At 38.4% G+C, this 23399-nt stretch overlaps 1 protein-coding gene and 1 pseudogene across 2 annotated transcripts in view; both read left to right on the top strand.

Annotated features, from left to right (window-relative positions):
- NR6A1 (nuclear receptor subfamily 6 group A member 1) overlaps positions 1–23399 on the top strand; it is a 215270-nt gene that overhangs the window by 8916 nt on the left and 182955 nt on the right. The gene's annotated exons all lie outside the window — the stretch shown is intronic.
- Positions 11782–12801, top strand: LOC122442150 (annotated as a pseudogene).

The raw sequence follows: 23399 nt of genomic DNA, 5'->3' as shown, positions 1-23399 counted from the left end.
CTGTGGTAAATATCACTAGATATAACCTGTGTAAATGTTAGCTCTTTGGGTCCTCAGTAATTTTTAGGTGTGTAAAAGGGGTCCTTCGACAGTGCAGACCAAAATAATGAGAGAACTTCTTTTCTGAACAGACTGACTTAATGTGGAAGAAAATAGTGACTTTACCAGATATTATTGTTAGCACTTAGCTTGGGTTTATCATTCCTTCTCTTTCTCTTAAAAAAAAAAAAAAAACTCTGTAAAGAGGCTATAGAGGAAAACAAAATGAAGATGAGTTCATTTTAAGTTTTCTTTGCTTGAGACTAAATAAAGTATGTCATAGTTCACCTCACTGAGTTCTCTGATAAGGTGTTTGTCACTTGTCATGTGAAATCTGTTGCTTAACTATTAATTATTAGAAATTTTCCAGTAGAACCTGTTTCCTCACCAAGGGTGGATTTATAATTGTGGAAATAAATCTGACAATACAAAAATACTTTATTACTTGATAAAGAGTCATTGCTATGAAAAATTAAATATTTATGAGATAAAACCCTCTATCTTCAAAATTTCCTTCAAGAATAGTTTGCTTCCTATGATAAACTATAATGAAAAAGAATATTAAAGAATGTATATATGTATATTTAATTGAATTACTTAGCTGTGCAGCAGAAATTAACACATTTTAAATCAACTATACTTCAATTAAAATAAAAGGACACAGAGTTATGAACATAGAAGAATAGTTTGCTTGTTTGCTTTCAGTAGATGTGTTTGGCTTTCACTGAGGCTTCCAAAGCTGTGATTTTGGCAGTGTCAGTTTGTAGATTGGTTTTCCTTTAACCCGGTTTTCACTGAGGGAGGTTGTAATAAAGTCTGTATAGGAGAAGTATCTCCTCTGCTGATGTAAGAATACCCTTTCCTAGTGTGAGTAACATTTTAGTGTAAGTCAAATTAGTGTGTTGTTAAAAAGTTAGAGATTTACTCCTTATGGTAGTTGCTAGGTAGAACTCATTCTGGAGTGAGTTTGCTGGCAAAAGAAATGTCACAGAACAATGTGAATAACAATAAGGAGTTACTGGATCAGAACTTAAGATGAAAAGCTTGGTGGGTGATAAAAGATCAGTGAGATATCTGGGCTACCTTCCTGAGAACTCTGTAGTCATCTTGATGTTCTTAGAGTTTCGTGTAACGTACCTTTCTAAGCATTTTTGTGTTCTGTAGGGGTTGCAGCTTAGTAATGAGAAAATAAAAGCCTTTCCTTTTTCATTTTAATGCTTGGATATTATTTCAAGTTTCAGATGAGCTAAATCATGTTAATTACTAAGCTCAATAACTTAGGCAGATTTGTGTTTTTTACCCTTCCATATTTTTGCTGTACTTTGAAATCTAACCTGTTAGAGGCTTCTCTTTAGCCTTACAATCCTTCCTCCAAAATGCCTTTTTGGCAGGATAATAAACCACCTGGGGGAAACCCCCCACTGATATCTGTTTAGAGGGCTTTGTTTTTTTGGAAGTGGCAGTAGTTTCAGTAAGGGAGGAAGGATTTTGGTTAGATAATGTGAGAGGGAAAGAGCAGGGACTCTGGAGTGTGGCAGTACAAAGATCACAGCTGTGTGACTTTGTCACTTGACTTCTCTGAACTTTAGTGTTCTCATTGAATAATAATAGCAGCTAATGTTTATATAGTTGTTATTATATAATTTTTAAGCACCTTACATATGTTAACTGTATTTTCATAACTCTGTGAGGTAGGTGTTCGACTGCATTTTGCAGATGTGAAAACTGAAGCCCACAGAGATGAAACCCTAGTTTTTACAGTTAGTAACACCATTAATCATCTGTTTCCTAGGTTTAATCTGTCCTTCCACTCCCTTTCTCCCCACATACTATAATGTTTCTGAAATTGAGGGTAGTGTTATTAGGACTCGTGATAAAGTCTGTAGAGTGCCAAGCATAGTGTTTGCCTCAAAGCAGATACTTGTGAATCCAGGCGATTTATAATTGTTGAGGATTATACACAACTCAACTCACTATAGAATAGAGTCACAGAGATCTATGCTTAGAGTTGCAAGTGATTTATTTCTCTTTCATGTTGGCTTTAATAAGCCAACCAGAAAACAGTTTTTATAGATTCAGAGACATCTTTGAGTGCTAAGGAAAGAGGGGATTTCGCGCTATTCAAGGCAGTGATACCATATCTTGAATCTGTAGCCTCAGCACTAAAAACACAAGTAATTGGTGTTTCATGAATGAATGGATAAATGAAAGAATAATCAGGTCAGGAATTTTGAGTCTTTTTCTATATCAGAGTCCTTCAAGTCTGAGTTCTTTGCAGGTAGTCAGAGAAAGTCTACAAAATACAAGGGAAAAGAATATGCTTTTCAGTCACTTGAGAAAATTGGGGCAGTATGTAAGTCAAGCTGAGTGTTGAAGCTAAATCCAAGGTTTGAAAAGCCCTCCTGGAACCAGAATATAGCTATATTTCTGTTTGGGTATACAGCACTCCTTATAACTAAAGTGACCAGATACACCAGATTAAGATGAGATGGTCAATAAATCCGTGGTTGTTTGCTTGAGTACTTTGGGGAATGCCGTTTAGGAAAGGGTAGCTTTTGTCCCCTGTACATTTTAAAAAAATTTCTGCCACACAAAAGCTGGCTATATGAAAAAGAGGAGGACCAATCCAAGATTGATGTGACCCTTTGAAAGTGGAAACAGAAGAACTGGTTGTCCAAAGCTTGTAAAATATAGAAAGTGATTTTCTAGCAAGGAGATAGTGAGAACGATGTGACACTGGGGGTTAATAGATTGTGATAGTAATGCAGTGTTGAGCAGGGAAGGGAGGAGAGCAGCCACGTTATTTGAGGAGGTGAGGCTCAGGAAATAGTTGATGGGCCTAGGTTTTGCCTGGATTCTGATTCTACCTCTCTTATAAAGGCATGTTTCTATGGGTCTACCTATAAAATGAAGGCGCTAAATTAGGTAATCCCTGAAGGAATTTTCCAGCTTTATGTTGAAATGAGTTGGGTAAAACAGGAAGTTGCAATTTAGGAAAGTCCTGCCTAAAGCAAGTAACTATGGTACTCACAGCACAGATTCATTGGGATGATTTTGACTTTCGATACTGTTCAGTCATCCCTCAAGGGATGTTTACATTCCTTAATACTTACCATACTTTGTCTCCTTATTAGAACACCTGGCTGCTTTAAATTAAGGTCTGTGGGATCACATAATTTACATGTAAATTCTGTTCTCTGGGTCTACCTTATAGAAATGTTTGCTGTTAAAGTTATAATGTTATGATAATTTGTAATGTAAACTCGAGAGTCAGTGTTTTTTTCTTTTTTAACATGATTACTATTCTTATACCTCCTCCCCCCCCAACCATGCCACACTTTTCTTTTGTAAGGACAATTTCATTCACTGAGTCAAACCCATAGTTAATTTCAGAGTTTTCCCTTATTTCTTGTAAAGGATTTTTTTTTTAAGTAATTTTTATCTGCAATATTCCTTCAGCATTGAGAAGAGTCCTGTCCTCTTAAGACTTAAATGCCCTAAGTTTGAGAACTTGGATTCATTAAGGAAAATTTCTAAACCTCCTTAAACGCTGTTGGTTGGTAAGAAGGGAGCCCAGCAGGAAAGAGGCGGCAATGTATGGGGGAGGGGTGGAGGGGGGTTAGCAAGGGAGCTGCAGTTGAAATATTCATCAATCATTTTACTGGCACCAGGAAACCAATCAGCCTTTTAGAGGAGAGAACTTAATCAATCACCTAAAATGGGAAATTACAATTGCTTTTCCGCAAAAAAATATTCTCTTACTTGCTGACAGTTTAAATCTGAAAGATAGTTGGGCTGACTGGAATTCAGAGCTAACTACTGGCGAGCAGCTCAGTTACTGAAAGTACTACTGTGATGAAAAAATATTTAACATTTGGAGATAAAATGTGCTATCTGCCATGAGCCTTTTAAAATATTTAAAGTAAAGTACTTTTCATGTAGTATGCCTATTAATATTAACAATTGCTGAGCATTTATGGGTAATATGTGTATGAAATACTGTAAATTTATTTTCCAAAGCTAGTTTTCAGAGCATAGATGGGCTCTTGGCTGAAGAACACCCAGTGTTTCCAGTGCCTTGTTTGGAAAGCAAGTTTAGAGTGTTGTCTTAGGGACACTTCCTGGGGAACACAGTTGGAAGTGCTTGCATATCAATAAAAGCAGGAGGGATTTAGCTGTATCTTGTATTTAGATTTAAATGTTGTGATCTCTGAATTCTGGACTTGAATTGCCTGTGGCCCTTAGGTTCCTTAGATATGAGCTATTTAGGAATCTAATGATTTTAAAATTAGAAATGTGTCATCACTGTAGAAAATATGGAAACTGAAGGGAAAATTACCTATAATTTTGCTTCCAGGTGACTTTTATTAGCATTTTCTTATGTTTTCTTCTAGACTTCCTTCAAATCCTAGTTTTTTGCTTATTGTTGTGATCTTACAGTATATACCATTGTTTTATGCTTTTTGTTTGATTTTACTTCTTTTTCTCATGTTGTAAGCTTTACTGATTCAACATGAACTCATTTGAAACTTTTAATAGCCATATGATAGCTCATTGTTTTTCATTGTTGAACATTAAGATAGTTGATGGTTTCTCATTGTTTTAACCACACTTCTTAGACTATCTTGTGCTTTCTTTTGGCTTATATTGTGGGGGGCGGGGGCAGAGTTTTACAAGTATGTGTCTACCTCAGCGTACCATCACCAGCAACCAGTTTAATTTACACTGATACATCTTGTATATTAACATCTAGGGCTTATTACTGTTTTTTAATAAATGCCTGATGCTTGAGATAGAATTGAGACATAGGCAGGCTGTTTCCTCTATTCTCATGTTATAGAGGGGTATGTGGAATCATTCCCAATACCTTTTGTTTTCTGAATCTTGTAGATTTCAGGCATTAGCACCCCCCCCACTGCCCCCAACCCCCGGAAGCATGCACAGTGCCTTCTGCTGCCTACCTCAGTATCTCCAGCCTAGTCAGAGCAGTGTTTATGGATCCTTCTGAGACTGCCTTCTTTCTCTTATAGATTATGGGTGAGTGGGTCACAAAGACACTCTGGAGCCTTCTCTGGTTGCCTCTCAAAATCTCAGGAGGATGGATTAGGGGGTATGTGTGTGTGTGTGTCTGTATGTCTCTTTTCAAATACAACTGTATCAGTTGCCTCAAAGTCTTGAATCATGTCCTGAAACTTACAACTGAGTTTGATTGGAAATTAAGTACATGGTGGGAGAAGTTAAATTTACATTCCTTTAGATATCTGCATACTCTGCATGGTTTCCTTCCTCTGTGACTGAAAAACTGATCCTGATCCTGCATAGGGTTTGATAGTGAAAACTTAAATAAGTTTTATGCTAATTTGAAGGACATTCATAATTTCTAGCAGAGCTGGTTTCAGAATGGAAATAGAAATATTTTTGGAGTCTGGCTATCTACAAGTTTTGAATTAAATTATAAATCATATTTGCTGAAATGAAGACCTCAGAGTCTTCTGGTAATTTAAAAAGTTTGTTGATGTAGAGTAAATACAAAGGTTTGAAGATTATTTGCTATGCTTCTTTGTGTCCACCACTGGTGGTAAGAGAATTTGCTATTTGCCAAGAAAGTTTTTATAAGGCTCTTTAATAAGAAAGTGAATAAGCCAGCTGCTCTTTCCTTCGACTACACCAATTGCAGAGCTCCTCAAATCCTGGTTAGTAATTAAAAGCCTTGAGATGACCTTGAATCTAACTGAACTACAAAAGCTGTCTCGAGTTAAATTTATAGTCTTTGTTGATTTCAAAAGAGGTTAGAAAGAATCATATTCTTTTTGCTGAAACATTAAGGGTAGCCTTGGGTGTACATTGAAGATCAGAAATAATTAATAAGAGGCACTTTTCAGTACAGAAGAGAAACCTGGAATGGACAAAAAAATTAGATTTGTCATTTCTTCATTGAGCATTCAGAATATGTATTTGAGGAGGTTTAAAGTAGGGTGATGGTTTTCAAAGTGTCAGTTTGCAGTATTCAGATTTGCTGTAAAGATCTCTTTTCCCCATCTTAACATAGAGATTTTTGAACCCAGCTGGGAAATCTGAATAAACGTTTAATGCTATTTAAAAGTAACAGCTTATTAATTCATGCTTAAAATATTTTACAGTAGTGGTAGCTTTGTTAATAAAATTCCTGTTTATACTCAGGCAAAAGTGCTTTATATTTGGACTATATCATAAGATCTATGAGTAGAGAATTTGTCTGCTTACCAAGAAGGGCAGAATATGTTTTCAGTTGTTTCGAGAGCCTTGGGCTACTATTTTATTAATAGAAGGAAAGTTTAAAATGTTGTAAGAAAAGTCAGATTTTAAGCATCAATAGGTGAGATAGGACATTTCTCCTGGCATCATAAATGTGATAAATCCCTGAAAAGCCCAGCAGTAAGACAAATAGTTTGAGTAAGCACTGATGTCTTATATAGATCATGTAGGCTTTAGGGTTATTTTAATTTTTACATTTATTTAATAAGATTAGCTTACACTTTGATCAAAATAATTGATCATAAACTTATATACCTGTGTGTATTACACACATCAGGGATTGTCAGTGTGGGATCATTAAAAATGGTAGTGGGGGTTCTCAGGAAGTTTTAGTTGTGCAAAATTTGACCTGACATCAATGATTGTCCAGCCTAAATAAAGTAATAATGTCTCTAAAATCTTGACTTTTGCCTTGAAAGTATTCCAGTTTAGTCTGACAGCTATGCCACTTGACCCCTGAATAGCATGTACAAATTTTTTCAGGAGGGTAGAATAAATAGTCATTGTAGTATGGTAGAGAAGCTGCGATTGTGTGAGTGGCAATTTAAAATTACTTCAGCAGACTGTTGTTATGATATAGTGATTAACTACGTGTGTTAGCTTTAGTTGGACCTGGGTTTAAAACCTCTCTCCTGGAGAGTAGTGGTGCTGAAAGGATGCAGAATCACCACACAGAATGTCTTACAGGAGAATGATTTGATGCAGTGTGTGAAGAACCTGGAGTGTAGCTGTGTTACTGTAGAAAGGTTATTTAACATTTCTCAATTTCCTTATCTGTAAGTAAGGGCTTCCCTGGTGACTCAGCAGTAACAAATCTGCCTGTCAATGCAGGAGATGCGGGTTTGATTCCTGGGTTGGTAAGATCCCCTGGAGAAGGAAATGGCAACGGACTCCAGTGTTTTTGCCCGGGAAATCCTATGGACAGAGGAGCCTGGTAGGCTATAGTCCCTGGAGTTGCAAGGAGTCGGAAATGACTTAGCAACTAAAGTAAGGTTAATGACCTACTTCATAGATAAGCAAGCCAGTTCACCAAAATGCAGCTCACTGAAACTAGTTTGCAAATATCCAATTTACCCAATATTCAGTTCAACAGAAATCAATTTGCTGAATCTAATTTGTAGAATTTGTTGTCAGTTTCCTTCTAAATTGCTACCTTTTCATTTTTTACTCTTCTATTCTTTCCCTTTTCCTGTACCTTATCTCTTCCGCTATTACCTGCAGACCAAACCAGACCGTATCTTTTCACCAGCAGAGGTCCCCTCTCTGCCCTAACTTTTTGCAGCTGCAATAGCAGCAGAGACAAATTGACGTTCTTGAAAATGCTGCTATCCTGTCTGTCTTAATTTGGCAGAAGTCTTTAAAAACTAATTAAATTCTCCCATCAATATGTGTTTTTATAAACTATCTTCATAGTTAAAATAAATTTTTAGTAAATTTAGAGAATTGACTATTTGGAGTTTTGCCTATTTGGTGAATAGACTTGGAACTACCTCTCAGGTATGTTTGGATAAATTAGGCAATATCATGTAAAGTGCTTATTACCACACAGTTGTTGGATTAAAGTCAGTATTTCGGTGTTTTTCTTGAAGTCCTCTTACTCAGGAAACTGGGAACCCTGTACTCTCACTCAAGGATTTTCTCACCTGGGCTATCTAGTTGGACAGTATCTAATGATGAAGTATCAAGGCTGGTTTATAGACCACCATGTGACTTCCCCCTCATTATAGTATTGTTAAACTTGCCCAAATGAAGTACTTTTTTTTTTTTTTTTTTTTAGCTTGAATAACTTACAGAATGGCCCTACCTTCCCTGGTACCCTTTGGGGTTAGACTTCTCAGTGGATTTAGATATGTACCGCTTTTCTGAAGCTTTTACTCCCGGACACTTGTAACTAGAATTATGAGCTTTAGGAGAGTAAACTGCAGCTTTATCAGGGTAAGAAGCAAGGCCAAGTCCCTGGAGGTTCTTGGTGGGAAGTATCACAATCAGAGCAAATGCTCCTGTTTCTAATATACAGGAAACCTGGCTGCACCACCCCCTCACCCACAGCCTTCTGAAGGGCTTAAAAGGGCTTTCTGGTAACATTTTTAAAAAGAGGGGAACAAATGGTTGTTGAATGCTCAGCGTGTGCCAGGTTCTTGCTAAACTATCCAAAGTAATCCTTTCCACAACTTTTCTATGATAGGTGGTGATATTCCCATATTACATATGAGTTAACTGAAGCTTAAAGTAGAAAATAACTTACCATGACTTATGCCACTGTCCACCAAATCAGTGTTTCCAAACTTTTGTTTTTTCTGTATCACTGTCATGATTTTTGTCATTTCCTAATATTTGTGTATTTAATATATTAAATATTGAATTTTTAAAACTTTACAACCCGAAACTTATTTAAAAGGATATTTTGTTATTATCCTATATGAAAAATTATATGCTGTAGAGAAGGTAACAGTAAAAATAAATTTAATGAAAAAATACTGTGTTAAATTCTAGTTAAGATGTTGCATGCTGAAATCTATATGATCAGGCCTTCTAGTTAACAAAGGGAGATTAGCAAGCATTAGAGGGGTAATAGAAACTAGCATCAAACAGATTTTTCTTCTGATGTAATTACAAGGATTGAAAGAGAAGTGAAAAGGTAACTAACAACTTTGAAATGTTTTAAAGTGCTTTCTCTTGGTATCACTTAAAATCTTCCAGTGGTCTCCTCACTTTGGGAAACACTGATCTAGCCGAAGGTGTTCTCATTTTCTATATGAATAAACTGAGAGGAGAAAATCTGTTCAGAGTTGCCCACTGGTTCCACAGACCTTATGGTCCAAGCCACCCTGCTTCTCCTGCTGGATTTTCCTTCTGTTGCCTCCCTTCTCACCCTTCATCTTGCCTCCTTCTCTCCATACTTTTCTTTTCTTCCCCATCCTCTAGGAGAATTCAGCTGACTCCAAGGTAGTTTGAGAAGGAGCTTCTTTGATGCCTATTTGTGATGTCTTTGTTTGTTTGTTTGTTTTAACAATTGTTGAGATAGGATTTCCTCTTATGAAACTCAAGTCTTTCTACAAACACTGCATTTTTTGGTTCTTACTGTAATTCCAGAAGGTGTAAAATATTCAGTTATTTTGTAGGTATTTGTACTCCTACATAAAGTTTTTATGAAATAACTATATAAATAGCTATGACATCACAAAACTTCCTTTGACTCCTAATTATGTTAGGAATTAGGAGTTACTAATATTGGAAAAGTAAGTTTGAAAAAAAACTGCCAGCAGTTTTTGATGTGAAGTACAATAAAATGTATTTTCTTTGATTTTATAGTCTTTTGCCAGCAGTTTTTGATGTACAATAAAATGTATTTTCTTTGATTTTATAGTCTTTTGTAGTTTTGTAATTTACATTTACAACAAGTTACATTTAATTGGCATTTTATTGCATTCTGTTCCAGTGGAGACAGTGTGTGCGGGCTCAGTTTCTCAGTCATGTCCAGCTCTTTGTGGCCCTGTGGGCTACAGCCTGCCATTTAGGACATGTCCTTGGAAACAGGGAGGCGGTGCTGGCCCTGAGCATGTGACCCCAAAGTAGATCTCTGTGTGGAATGGGAGGAAATTTTAATACTTAATGTTTTTAGGAAATAAAGCAAAATGGCATTAGGGTAATTAATACCATGTGGAGCAGGATTAAAAATTGAATAAACTGAAAACAGGAAGATTGTAACATGGTAGTGACTGTAAACAACCAATATGTCAATACAACTTCAATTTCCAGGTCAGCTTGTATTTCAGTTTGCCTTGACCTTATGAGTATACTCCTCTCATCTTGACATCCCTAGTTAATATTCTAAAAACTATGGTCAGTTCGACTAATTCAGGGCTTCCCTGGTGGCTCAGATGGTAAAGAATCCGCCTGCAGTGTGGAAGACCTGGGTTCGATCCCTAGGTTGAGAAGATCCCCTGGGGAAGGGAACAGCTACCCACTCCAGTATTCTGGCCTGGAGCATTCCATGGACCATATAGTCCATGGGGTCTCAAAGAGTCGGACATGACTGAGAGACTTTGACTTTTGACTTATTCAGGAATGTGAAGCATATCTAGAAACAGAGGATTGCTAAAGTCAGGTCACATAACTGTTGTACACTTATGTCAGTCTCCTACATACGAACCTTCCAGTTGTGAACTTTCAAAGATTGGAATGTGTTACTACCCAGACATCACTGCACCTTTTTCAAGAGAGTAGATAGAATTGAATCCAGCAAGGAACCCAAACCTGTGCCATCAGCATCAGATGTGGGTGCAATGGCAGTTTGCCCTCCGTCTCCTACTGCTGATGATCCTTCCACTTTACCATCTCCCACCTCCTCTCCTTGCTCCAGTCAGGAGCCTTGCCTGTTCACTTGATGCCAGCACCTGTATGCCAACTGTTGTACTGTACCCTGTACTTTCCAAGATACTGTTCTGAAGATTTAAAATGTCTTTTCAGTTTCTGTGTTTGTTTTTAATGTAGTGTGCGAAAAGTATTACAAACCTATTACAGTACTATATAGATGATGGTGTTAGTTGGGTACCTAGGCTAACTTTGTTGGACTTCTGAACAAATTGGACTTACCAATGTGCTCTCAGAATGGAGCTCATTCATATGTAGGTGCTTATTGTATACCAAGTAATGGTTTCCCACTCTGGAAGCCTGGCACTTTTTGTATTTAACTGAGTTTTGGGATACATGTTGGGAGGTAAGAATGCTGCATTGTGTTTCTGCTAATGCTAATGTGTACTAATGCTGGAAGGGGAACTTTAAGCTGACAGACCTTAAAACAGGTATCAAAATTAAAAGGAAGCATGTCTTATACAAGTAGAGTATGATTTTAGTGGGGCAGGGTAGACTAATATCTGTGACTCTTAAAGATGCCTCAATCATTTATTTCATTGGTCTGGTGATCCGAGATCTCAAGATCTGAATGGTTGACCCAAAGGTCAATGCTGTAGCTTCATCAGGAAGCCAACATCTTAATAATAGCCCTGAGTGATGACTTAATAAAAGGTCCTATTCTCTGTGTGTGCAGAGTGCAGCAACAAACCTAGAGCTTCTGAAAAGTGGTCTTTATTTTTTAATTAAGAAGTCTGTTTTACAAGTGTACTTAAATTTGTGGCTTGGAGGGTGAAAATCAGAATAACTACCACCTTTGATGAAAGTGAAAGTGTTAGTTGCTCAGTCATGTCTGACTCTTTGTAACCCCATGGTCTGTAGCCTGCCAGGCTCCTCTGTCCATGGAATTCTCCAGGCAAAAATACTGGAGTGGGTAACCATTCCCTTCCCAGGGGATATTTCTGACCCAGGGACCAAACAATGCAATCTGCATTGCAGGCAGATTCTTTATCATCTGAGCTACCAGGGGAGCCTCAAATGATATGATTATTAATGATGTTAATAATGGCTAAACCTGTTTTCTCATCTTAGAAGATGGCAGGTGAAAAAGCCCAGAAGCCAGATACTAAGGAGAAAAAGCCCAGAAGCCAAGCAGTTTGATGCTGGTGGCAGAGTTAAAAGGTTAAGAAGGGGAAGACCTACTGCAGCTGAAATACTATCGTGGTCAGAGGAATTGGCAGATATTCCTAATCAGCTATGTAGTCCAGAAAGGCCTTTCATAAGATGAAGTATTCAACAGCTAAATGCAAGGTTGAAAAGGAAAAGAAGGTAATGGTTCTTGCTACTGTCACAGAATCAGGTGGTGGTGACTAGAATGGTAGTACTTGAGTGGTCACATTTCCCAAATGCCCAGGTATTGTCCTACTGAAGCTGTGCCTGGGAAGCTGTTGTGTCATGGCAAAAAAAAAAAAAAACCCAAGTTTTTTCTCACATGTGAGAAAACTGCGTGTGCACTAGCGTTGCTTCTGGGATGATTCTGATCTTCCTCACTGGGCACCACAGAGGCAGGAGGGTCACTTTCCTGAAGCTCGCTACTTGTGTCTGAGCTCTGTCCCTCACACCAGAAATTTGTCATTGTCATCTCCACCGAAATTGAATGGTGTGAAAAATCCCAGAACATCTCACTGATGCTTACTTCAAGAAGACGAAGCTATGTAAGCTCAGGTACCAGGAAGGTGAGCCCTTCAAAGGGACAGAAATATGAAATTACAGAGCAGCATCAGTGCAAGGTTGATCAGAAAGCTGTGGACTCATAAATTCTGTGAAGAATCATAGCTTTTCCTCAGCTCCAGGGCTGTCTCCACTTTGTGTATGCTATTACAGTTGGAATTTATCCTCACAGAATATTGTTCTAAACTTTTTCAAAAGAACCTAATTAAAATAATTAATCCATTAAAAAAATTGGCTAACCTTTACTGAACATACCCTATGCACCAGGTACTCTTGAATGCTTTAAATTTTTAAAATTTCATTTAATTCACCCTTATGATATGTTTGTATTATTATTGCTGCCATTTTAATTTTTTAAAAAAATATTATTGCTGTTATTTTAATTTTTTTTTTAATGTTTGTTTGGCTGCGCTGGGTCTTAGTTGTGGCATATGAGATCTTTCGTTGCAGAATTTGAACTCTTAATTGCTGCCTGTGGAATCTAGTTCCCTGACCAGGGATCAAGCCCCGGCCTCCTGCATTGGGAATGTTAAGTCTTAGCCTCTGGACCACCAGGGAAGTTCCCATTGTTGCCATTTTCAGATTAGAGAAATGCCAAAACTGTTAGGGCCATGATTATTGTATAAATCACAGAGAGACAGTGCAGATTTTACTTACTTTACACAGTTTCTCCCTTTTGCAAAATGGGGGCTAGAGTGGGATGGAAGAGATCAGGGATGATTTATAAAGTTTCTTCTAGTTTAAAAAAAAAATCTAAGAAACGTGTCAACCTCTTAAAGGTTCCTCAATTATTAACATTATATCCTCTGTATCCCCTAGTATGCACAACCACCAACTTTGATAAGTTTATATTTTGTAGCTGAAGACAATGCTAAGAAGTTTGGTCAGACTTTCTCTGAGTCACTCTTTGTGACCCCATTACCTGCCGCATGCCAGGCCTCCCTGTAGAGGGAGAAGAAAAGCAAAAACGCTAATTCAAAAGGATACATGCACCTCAATGTTCATAACATTATGCTTTATTTGCAGTTGTCAAGATATGGAAGTGACGTAATTGTCTGTCAACAGACAAATGGATAAAGAAGATGTATATAAATACAATGAAATGCTACTCAGAAGAAAGAATGAAATTTTGCTGTTAGCAGCAACAGGGATGGACTTTGATTGTATTACGCTAGCTGAAATAAATCAGATAGAGAAAGACAAAGTGTTATGTGTGGAATCTAAAAAACAGAAGAAAGTAGTGAGTAAAACAAAGAAACAGACTCACAGACACAGAGAACAAACTAGTGGTTACCAGTAGGGAGAGAGATTACAAGAATCTAGGGGTTCAGTTCAGTCGCTCAGTCATATCCGACTCTTTGCGACCCCATGAACCGCAGCATGCCAGGCCTCCCTGTCCACCACCAATTCCTGGAATCCACCCAAACCCATGTCCCTCGAGTCGGTGATGCCATCCAACCATCTCGTCCTCTGTCGTCCCCTTCTCCTCCTGCCCTCAATCTTTCCCAGCATCAGGGTCTTTTCAAATGAGTCAGCTCTTCGCATCGGGTGGCCAAAGTATTGGAGTTTGAGCTTCAACAGCAGTCCTTCCAATGAACACCCAGGACTGATCTCCTTTAGGATGGACCGGTTGGATCTCCTTGTAGTCCAAGGGACCTCAAGAGTCTTCTCCAACAGTTCAAAAGCATCAGTTCTTCTTTGCTCAGCTTTCCTTATAGTCCAACTCTCACATCCATACATGACCACTGGAAAAACCATAGTAGCTGGCTTTGTATCCCTTATTAGCATCATGTCCTATATTGAAAACGCTGGGTAAATGTTTGTTGAACTTAATTTTAGATCGTAGGACACTTTAGCATGTAAGAAGCAGCAGGAATTTTTCACCTTTAATCCTGTTTGTGGCATGTCCTTTACATTTATGTGGTGAAATAAACATATGTTGTTTGTTCTTGTATCTTGACTCCAGTCTGAATAATTAAAAAAAATTTCTTTTGGAGTTATTTTGTAGATATGACTAACCAGCAACTAGCTTTGCTTCAGATTTGAAAGATTCTGGAGTGAAAGGTTAAAGATGTTGTATCTCTTTGTTGCCACACAATGGATTTCTAAAACAGACGTAAGAGATGGTACTGAGCTTTAGCATTAATGATTAACTAGTATGACAGAAAGATCTGTGCCCAGAATTATGTTTCTAATAAGAAGTAATTTAAAAGTCATTTAGAGGATGTCTGGGAGATTTTTTTCCCCTTCAGTTGAACTGGTCAATTTTAGAGAGCTAATAACACAAATCATTTTGTTGTTAGGATTTTTTTTTTTTTTTAAAGGATTTTTTTTTTAAGTATATTATAAAGTTGTGTTAATTACTGTTGTACAGCAGTTATTCAGTTATATGTATATATACATTCTTATAAATACTTTTCCATTGTTCTTTGGATTTTTTAAATGTGCAGGTTTCCATTTATAACAGCAGTGTATTTTCAATCAAAAAAGTAGAAGGAGGAAAAAAAAATATCACCCTCAACAGATGGTTCTGAAATGACCTTGGAAGCTCTGTGTCCATGGTCAAACAAAACTCCTTGGTCTGTGAGACTCTTCTTCAGTTAGTCTTTGAAATGACAATGAACAAAAAAATCTCCTTCACTCTCCCTACTCCTGCTGGGAATAGCATATATTTTTTCAAAAGAAGCTAGTTCTTGTCTAATTATTTCATTCATTCATTCATGTAAGGTTTTATACTTTGGTTTGTTGATCTGGTTAGTGAAGTTACTGTAGCTGCTTCTGACGTGGACATCTTGGATTATTCAAGGAGGTTTATAATGGACTCATCTACCGTATGGTACTTTTTTCTTGGACTCTGAGGTCCCGCTTTTGTGGGAATGTCAGGGTTTGTTTTTGGAAATAACGTCAAGTTTCCGTCTATCTGGCTGTTGCAAAGCATATACCTTGCAAAGGTGGTGTTTTATTAGTCAAATTGCTCTGAATAGAAGTTCTCTTGTTTTGACTTTTGTGGCTTTTTCCATGTAATAAACTACAATTATTTCTTTCTTTTTTTTTTTCCAATTATTTCTTTAAACTTATAAGATGGAGATAATAGGAACTCCTTTCAGGTAGAATTCATGTGAAGAATCAAGCCAGTGCCAGGCATATAGTAAAAGACTCAATAAAATGACAGCTGACAGATTATTTTCTACATTTCATGGATGGCATATGTGCCTTTTGAAATTTCTTTAACCTCCAAGCTGGATGAAGAATTATCAGCAATCTCTTTTGCTACTCCAGACATCCAGAAATTGTAAATGAAAAATGTCAGAGGCTCACAGTACATGCAGTTTTCTGAGAAATGCCTGTACTATATTTCCATAGAAACACTGATGACCTCTGACTCATCAAACCGAATTGCCTTCCTAAACTGTTTTCACCTTCTGATTCTCTTAGCGCAGCCTTGAAGCTCTGTACTGCTTAAAAAAAAAAAATCTTAAAATTGAAATGTCATAATCTTGGGCTGGCTTTTCTGCCTTCAGTTTGGTTTCAAGGCTGCAGTTACAAAGCTAGAAGCCTGAAAAACTGTGTAAAAGGTGATGTAGGTTGATCAGATGGAATTTATTGTTTCCATAGAAATGTAGACACTTCTTGTAAATAGCATTTAAGCTGAGCAAATACATGGGCACAGTAGATTATATAATTGAGAATCCTTGGCTTCTCCCCCTACTCTTTTTTCTCTACCCCTAAGATTTCATGTTAAGAAAATGACATTAGGGAGAAGGCTTAGTTTTTTGTTGCAGTTTTTAAAATGTGACCTTGACGTTTGTAGGTGGAAAAGGGAAATAGAACTTGAAGCTCTGCCAGCCAGATTTTGCTATGCGGACTTGTGGTGTTATGTCTTTGTATTCAAAAGCATTTTATGTTATTCCTGAAGTATAGTTTATCAGGTTGCCTGTGAGAAACAAAAGCTAATGGTCCAAGTGGCATCCCACTCACTGGATAGAAAGGAAAGAGGCAGATGTGAATTTAATGCTCAGCCAGTCCAAAGAAAAGTGTTTCTGTATTTGCTTGGGTTTGGTGCTGAATGGCAGGCTGCAAGACTGGCTGTAAGGCAGGCCATGGTCTGGCTAGCTAATGTTTGTTACCAAAAAAAACAGCTACATTTATTCCTTTCCAGCCTCTATCCAAGCCACCTTTTGCACCAAAAGGAGCCAAGGAGATGAAGTTGGGAGGGGCTCTGAAAAATGGGAAGAGTTTCTAGAACTTCAGGAGCTGTGGAAGGAGCACATGGTTTGCCATGTGTATCTTGACTACCCCCTCAGAGTGCTTCCCTCTCCTCCCTTTAAGCCTTACACTTTTAGTTACTTGGTTACAATATTAGAACCACTATATTGAAGTTAGTGAGAGTTCTGCTGGTTTTGGGGCTTCCCTTGTGGCTCAGTTGGTAAAGAATCTGCCTGCAGTGCGAGAGACCTGGGTTCGATCCTCGGGTTGGGAAGATCCCCTGGAGAAGGGAAAGGCTATTCTGGCCTGGAGAATTCCATGGACTATAGTCCATGGGGTTGCAAAGAGTTGGATACGATTGAGAGACTTTCACTTTTACTTTCTGCTGGTATTGACAAACTTCTTAGGCATATCCATGTATTTCCTTTCCTTAGTGACTCTTGCCTATAGAATAAAAGCCTAAAACTCCCCATGTGTGGCTGTAAAATTCTTTATGATGTGGCCCTGGCTGGGGCTCCAGTCAAATCACATTACCAGGTAACATTATTCCCTTTCTCTGTTTATGCCTCATACATGTGGCTTCCTCATATGTTTCTCAAATAGCCCTGTTTATCTGGTGAATGCTTATCCCTTCCACATGCCCCTGGCCCCATGGTTGCTGCTGTGTTCTCACTAATATTGATTACAACTACTAAGCACTTCCCACTGACCTAAGTGTATCATTTCATTGAACCTCACAATAGCCTGCAGATGAGGAAATTGGTTTAGAGAGGTGAAGTCACTTCCTCAGTTAACAGTAGTAAGTGATGGTACCAGGACTCATACCTATTCTTATGTCAAAATATGTGCTCTTAACCACTCTGTACTAGTTCAGTTTCATCTTGTCAATCTGTCCATTATTCTCTCCCTAGCATTAATTCTTTAAAATATTATTTACTTCGCTATCTTTTTTTTTTTTTTTTGGCTGCACCACACAGCATGTGAGATCTTAGTTTTCTAACCAGGGATTGAACCCATGCCCCCTGAAGTGGAAGCACAGAGTCTTAACCACTGGACCACCTGATAGGGAAGTTCCTGTCTTTCTTTCATTTGACTTTAATTTTTTCTTGTTGCAGTTAAATATATATAACAGAATTTACGATTTAAATCATTTTAAGTGTACACTTCAGTGGCATTGAGTACATGCACATTGTTGTGCTCTATAATTAAATTTTATTCTGTACTCCTTTGGACTGTTTTCTGACAGTAGGCTCAGTCTTGGGCTTCCCTGGTGGCTCAGACAATAAAGAATCCACCTGCAATGTGGGAGACCTGGGTTTGATCCTTGGGTTGGGAAGATTCCCTGGAGAAGGGAATGGCTGCCCACTCCAGTATTCTTGCCTGGAGAATTCCATGGACAGAAGAGCCTGGTGGGCTATAGTCCATGGGCTCTCAGAGTCAGACACAACTGAGCGACTTTTACTCACTCAGGCTCAGTTGTACTGATACCTGTATTTTCCAGGCCTAGGACCTGCTAGTGGAGAAGGCAATGGCACTCCAGTACTCTTGCCTAGAAAATCCCACGGCTGGAGGAGCCTGGTAGGCTACAGTCCATGGGGTTGCTAAGAGTCAGACACGACTGAGCGATTTCACTTTCACTTTTCACTTTCGTGCACTGGAGAAGGAAATGGCAACCCACTCCAGTGTTCTTGCCTGGAGAATCCCAGGGACAGGGGAGCCTGGTGGGCTGCCGTCTCTGGGGTCGCAGAGTCGGACACGACTGAAGTGATTTAGCAGCAGCAGCAGCAGCAGGACCTGCTACAGTGTGGGCAGGTACTTATAACATTTGAAGGAATAAGTGATTATATTTGCTAGGCTGATGGAATTACTTTCTGATAACAATGGATGAACTTATGATTTGATTAGTAAATAACACTTGTGTGTTTTCCTATTTCATTTGCTTTAAAGCTGTGACAGAATCCAAAAGGTGTCATGATAAATTTAGAAGAAGGAAGGACTTCCCTGGTGGCGTAGTGAATAAGATTCCACTTGCCAAGGCAGGGTGCATAGGTTTGCTCCCTGGTCCAGAGAGATTCTGCCTAGGAGCAACTAAGCCCCATGCGCGACAACTACTGAGCCCACATGCCTAGAGCTGGTGCTCTAACAAGGGCAGACACTGCAGTGAGGAGCCCATGCACCCCAAGAGTAGCTCCTGCTTGCAACTAAAAAGAAAGCAACTAAAGGAAGACCCAGCACAACCAAAGAAAAATTTAGAAGAGGGAAGATTTTTTTTTTTTAATCTTAACATTTTTCCATTATAATGGCCATTGGCCTTATGTGACTAATTAAGTTGAAATTCAGTTGCTCAGTCACATTCCAAGTGCTTAATAGCCACACATGGCTAGTGGCTACCATTTTGTTCAATGAAGATAGAGAACATTTTCATCACTGTAGGACTTTGAATTGGACATTGTTGCTCTAGACTTTAAAGGCAGAGAATAGTGAAACATTTTCTCTTAGAACTTGATATTTTGGCAAGAACTGCATTGTGGTGGCATGTGACTTAATACCATTGCTTTTTGGAGAAAGAAGTAGTTACTCAGCATTTACTAAGCAACCTTTCCTGGGATCCTGGGATATACCTTAGCCTTGTGGCTTGGGATATTTAGGGCTGAGACCAGATTTGACTGAGAGAAGGACACAGTTTCAAGGAACCTAATCATGATCGGAGGTGGGGTGGGGCGGTGGGGCACAAAACAGATGGGAAACTGATATAAATGACTAAATGTTGGTCCAGAAGGGAGCAGAATGGCTCTTGTGTATCAGTACAAATCTAGGGTAGAGATTTTTAGCTTTTTTCATGGGGAGAATGGAAAACAAAATTTTCTAAAACCTGAATTTTCCTGGTCAGTAGTCATGATCATAATTTGGTGTGGAAGGCAGAGGGCACTGGGATCACGGGGTAGGGAGCCTAATTATGCAGAGTTTAAAAATCCTTTTAGATCCTTGACTTCTGGAAGCTCTGCTTCACTTCATGTCTCACTCACATTTTAAAGTATATGAAACTTGAATTGCAGTGGACTAGGAGAAATAATGTTATATTTTATATTTAATTAAAACATTTCATCTGACATTAGTATGTGGTTTCTGTTTTGGGGAAAGGTGAGATGTTTGATTAGAATTACAGAATTTTGCATTTTTAAGGGCCTCACCTTAATTTTGCGTGGGCTTCAAAGTAGACAGGCAGAATCCTCACCAAGATTCAAGTCTCTGTTGCACCATGCTGCCTTCCTCTAGTCAAAATGAAACATTTCTAGAGTAATATTTAACTTGCTTTTGTAAAAGACACATTAGATTATAGTTAGCTGATGTTTGGGCTTGAATTTGTTAACTGGCATTACCCACAAGCTTTTGTTTGTTCACATTTGGGGAAAAAAAAAGAATACTCAGTTTATTAAGATCGTTTTATGGTGAATGTGTAACTTTATAGCCAAAAATATAAATTAAAAAAATCAATATTTAAAAAATTTGTTACAGTAGCTAATCATAGATTGAGGAGTCACTTCTCTTTTTGCCAAATTCTCTCCTGTTGGAGAAAAGCTTGTGAACTGGATTTTCCTTTGTTTTAAAGAAAATTCCTAGACTTGGAGTTAAAAATTGTATTAAAGAATTGTATTCTTCCTTTGTATTAAAGAAAATTCCTGACTTGGAGCTCTTGCCATAAAGTAGTTTATTTATTTATATATACTTACCAAATTTTGTTGACTGGCAGGATCCTGACCAAGATCCAAGCCTCTATTGCACCATGAGACTCACAAGAATTGAACAATACGGTTATTTTTATCCCCATTTCAGGAATTAGCTATTGGGTAGTTAATTAAACAAAAACAGTGGCAGATCTGGGATTTGACTCCAACTCAGACCCATGCTCTTTTTCTCTATGCTTCTAAGCTGAACTGTGGTAACTGAATATGTGGGCTTCACTGGTGGCTCAGTGGTAAAGCATCTGCCTGCCAGTGCAAGAGACACAGGTTCGTTGGATCCCTGGGTCAGGAAGTTTCCCTGGAGAAGGGAATGGCAGTCCACTCCAGTATTCTTGCCTGGAAAATCCTATGGACAGAAGGCTTAGTTGCCTCTTGGCATGTGGGATCTTCCAAGACCAGGGATTGAACTGGTGTCCCTTGTGTTGCAAGGCGGATTCTTAACCACTGGACTACCAGGGAAGCCCCCAATCTGTGGATCTTGACTCTGCCTTTTTAAAGCAATTTAAGCCACCAGCCAAAGGCTCTAGATTTCTCAGAACATTTCCCTAATCTGTTTAATGTGTTATATTCTGTGAGGCAGGAGGTTTGGGGGTTATTTTTGTATTTTTAGGTAGCTTAGGAGTCTGCTTTTTACTGAACAATTCTGATATCCTTTCTTTGCCTTTGTGTTTAATTGAATTCAATACATAGAGGGTTTACTTCTAGCACTGGTTTGGGTTCTTGTAGCTAGAAACCCTTTTGCTAGCCAGATCTGGTTTCTGAGAATCTGGGTAAGACCGATTGAGAATGGTAGCCAGATCGAGCCATTCCATTGACTGGTTGTCAGGAGGTAGGATTAACATTGTTCTCTGTATCTCCTCAGACCTCCTGCGTTAGTGATGATCTGTAAAGCCAGAGACAACATTATTAGCCAATGGTCTCAGGGTTGAATAGAGGGAATATATAGACATGGTTACTGAATTTCATAATCAGGGATCTTTGTGACCACTGGAGGAATTTGTTTTAAGGCAGATATAAAGAGTTCTTCTTTTCCTCAGGGAGTAACATACTACATCTGGGATTATTGTATCAAACAGTTTATAGGCACAAAATATAAAAAAGTTTCAAGAATCACAGCAAGTAACTAAACTATGTTAGTAATGTTAGGGGATTCCATTCCAGGTCTTTGAGGATGATGTCATGAATGAATTAATAGTTAACTCTCCTATAATGTGCTCTTTGGTGCCATAGATATAGCATGAGATTTCTTGAACCCTTGGGGTTGGTTAGTTAGTAGTAACTCACATATATTGAGCTTTGACTTTGTCAAGTACTGTGTAAAGTCTTTACATGCACTGTCTCATTTAATCCTTTTAACAGACGTATCAGGTAAGTGCTGTTAATTTCAGTTTGTAGCAGGGCTAGGGTCAATCCTACTTGGGTCATATCAGCTGAAAGTGTAAAGGGCTAAGTCTCTAAAGGAAAATCAGAATGCCCTTAACAGAAGGGGGAGTGATTGCTAGGCAGGTAAAAGCAATAGATGCCCACTTTAACTGTTTTTCTTAGTACTGTCTTTGTTTTTTTAGTCACTCCCTCTTTATTGTGTTTGATCTAGTTATTTTGAGTTCCAGATGTTGTTTTCAGAAAATGTTGTTAGACTTTGTCTTTTCTTGAAGCCCAGTGTAGTTCTTTCACTTAATGTCCAGAATCTGAGGTCCAGAATATAAGTAATTAGTTAAACAAGTCATATGACTAAACCAAAAGTGGCTTTTGAACTATAACTTTCCTATTATACTATTCTACCTTCCCATGTTTTTGTCCTATTTTTGAGTCAGTTTATGTTAAGTGTATGCTTATTCCTCAGTTTCATTTCTGGCAGAATGTTCAATATTGGACCCATGTGTAATGATAAGTGATTTCCTTATTGCCTGGCATCTCCATACAGCTTTTCTGATCCCCAGGCATTTATATAGAGAGGATTTAAAGTCGCTCTAAGGTGATCCTTTTTAGGCATATCAGTCACTTTAGCACCTTCCAAACCCTGGTTTTCCAGATCAGATTTCCTCACTAAGACATTCCACACACTTTCCAGGCCAGACTTCGATTTTCTGATCCTGTGACTTTCTTCCCTTGATCTAGAGACAGGGTAGTGTTTTCTGTTTTGTTCATCCTACATTTGAACACCTTACATACTGTATCAGCGGCAACTGTTGCGGGCATAGAAACAGCTCTGTGGATGGATGAGGCACTGTCACTACGCTTGAAGAACTCACTATCTAGTGAAGGAGGTAGTTATTTAAGTTGTGAGCACAGGAGAAGTGTCTCCTGTTTTCCGTGCTTCATTGAAGGATGATGAGTAGTTCTTTACCAAGTGAAGGAGGAGGAAGCGCAGGAAGACAAGGAATGTGGTTTGTTTGGTGAATGTTTAGAATTGCAAGGACTTTGAAAGTGATGTTTAAACAGTCTGCTATTTGAACCCTTCTCCACATGACTCCCAGTTGCTCTTTTGGCTTCTGGTTGCCTGACTCTGATGACACAAAATACTCTTGTAACCATCTAGTCCTAGTTTTGCAGCATTATTTTTGAGTTTACCATTGAGATACACAGTTGATGTTTATTGAACAGCTGCTTTGTACTAGGCTTGTGAGAGATCATGGGGATACAGCTGTAAACGAGACAGGCCAGGTTCCTTCCCCTAGGTCGGTGGAACATTATTAGCGGAACAGCCTCATAGTGGCGTCAGACATTGAACAAGTAATTCCTTGTTGATGAGTGCACAAAGCATTGTAGATAGTTATTACAGGGAGTTTTGACCTTTTGTATGAGACAAGGGTAAAGGAGGTAAGAAAAAGCTTTTCTGAGGAAATATTTAAACTGAGGATGGGTCAAAAGCAAACTGGAGAGAGTAAGCAGTCATTCCAGGAGAACAGAATTTTGATTAACTGTGTATAGAACCCCTATTGTCTATTTGCCACTCACTGTGCTTGATTTTTCTCTTCAGTGTGATAGTTGTACACCAATCGGAAAGATGTAGCTTAGAGTTTTGGGGCCTGA

This window comes from Cervus canadensis, chromosome 5, assembly GCF_019320065.1.
Source record: "Cervus canadensis isolate Bull #8, Minnesota chromosome 5, ASM1932006v1, whole genome shotgun sequence".
Classification (NCBI taxonomy): domain Eukaryota; kingdom Metazoa; phylum Chordata; class Mammalia; order Artiodactyla; family Cervidae; genus Cervus; species Cervus canadensis.
This window is presented reverse-complemented; position numbering and strand designations above follow the sequence as displayed.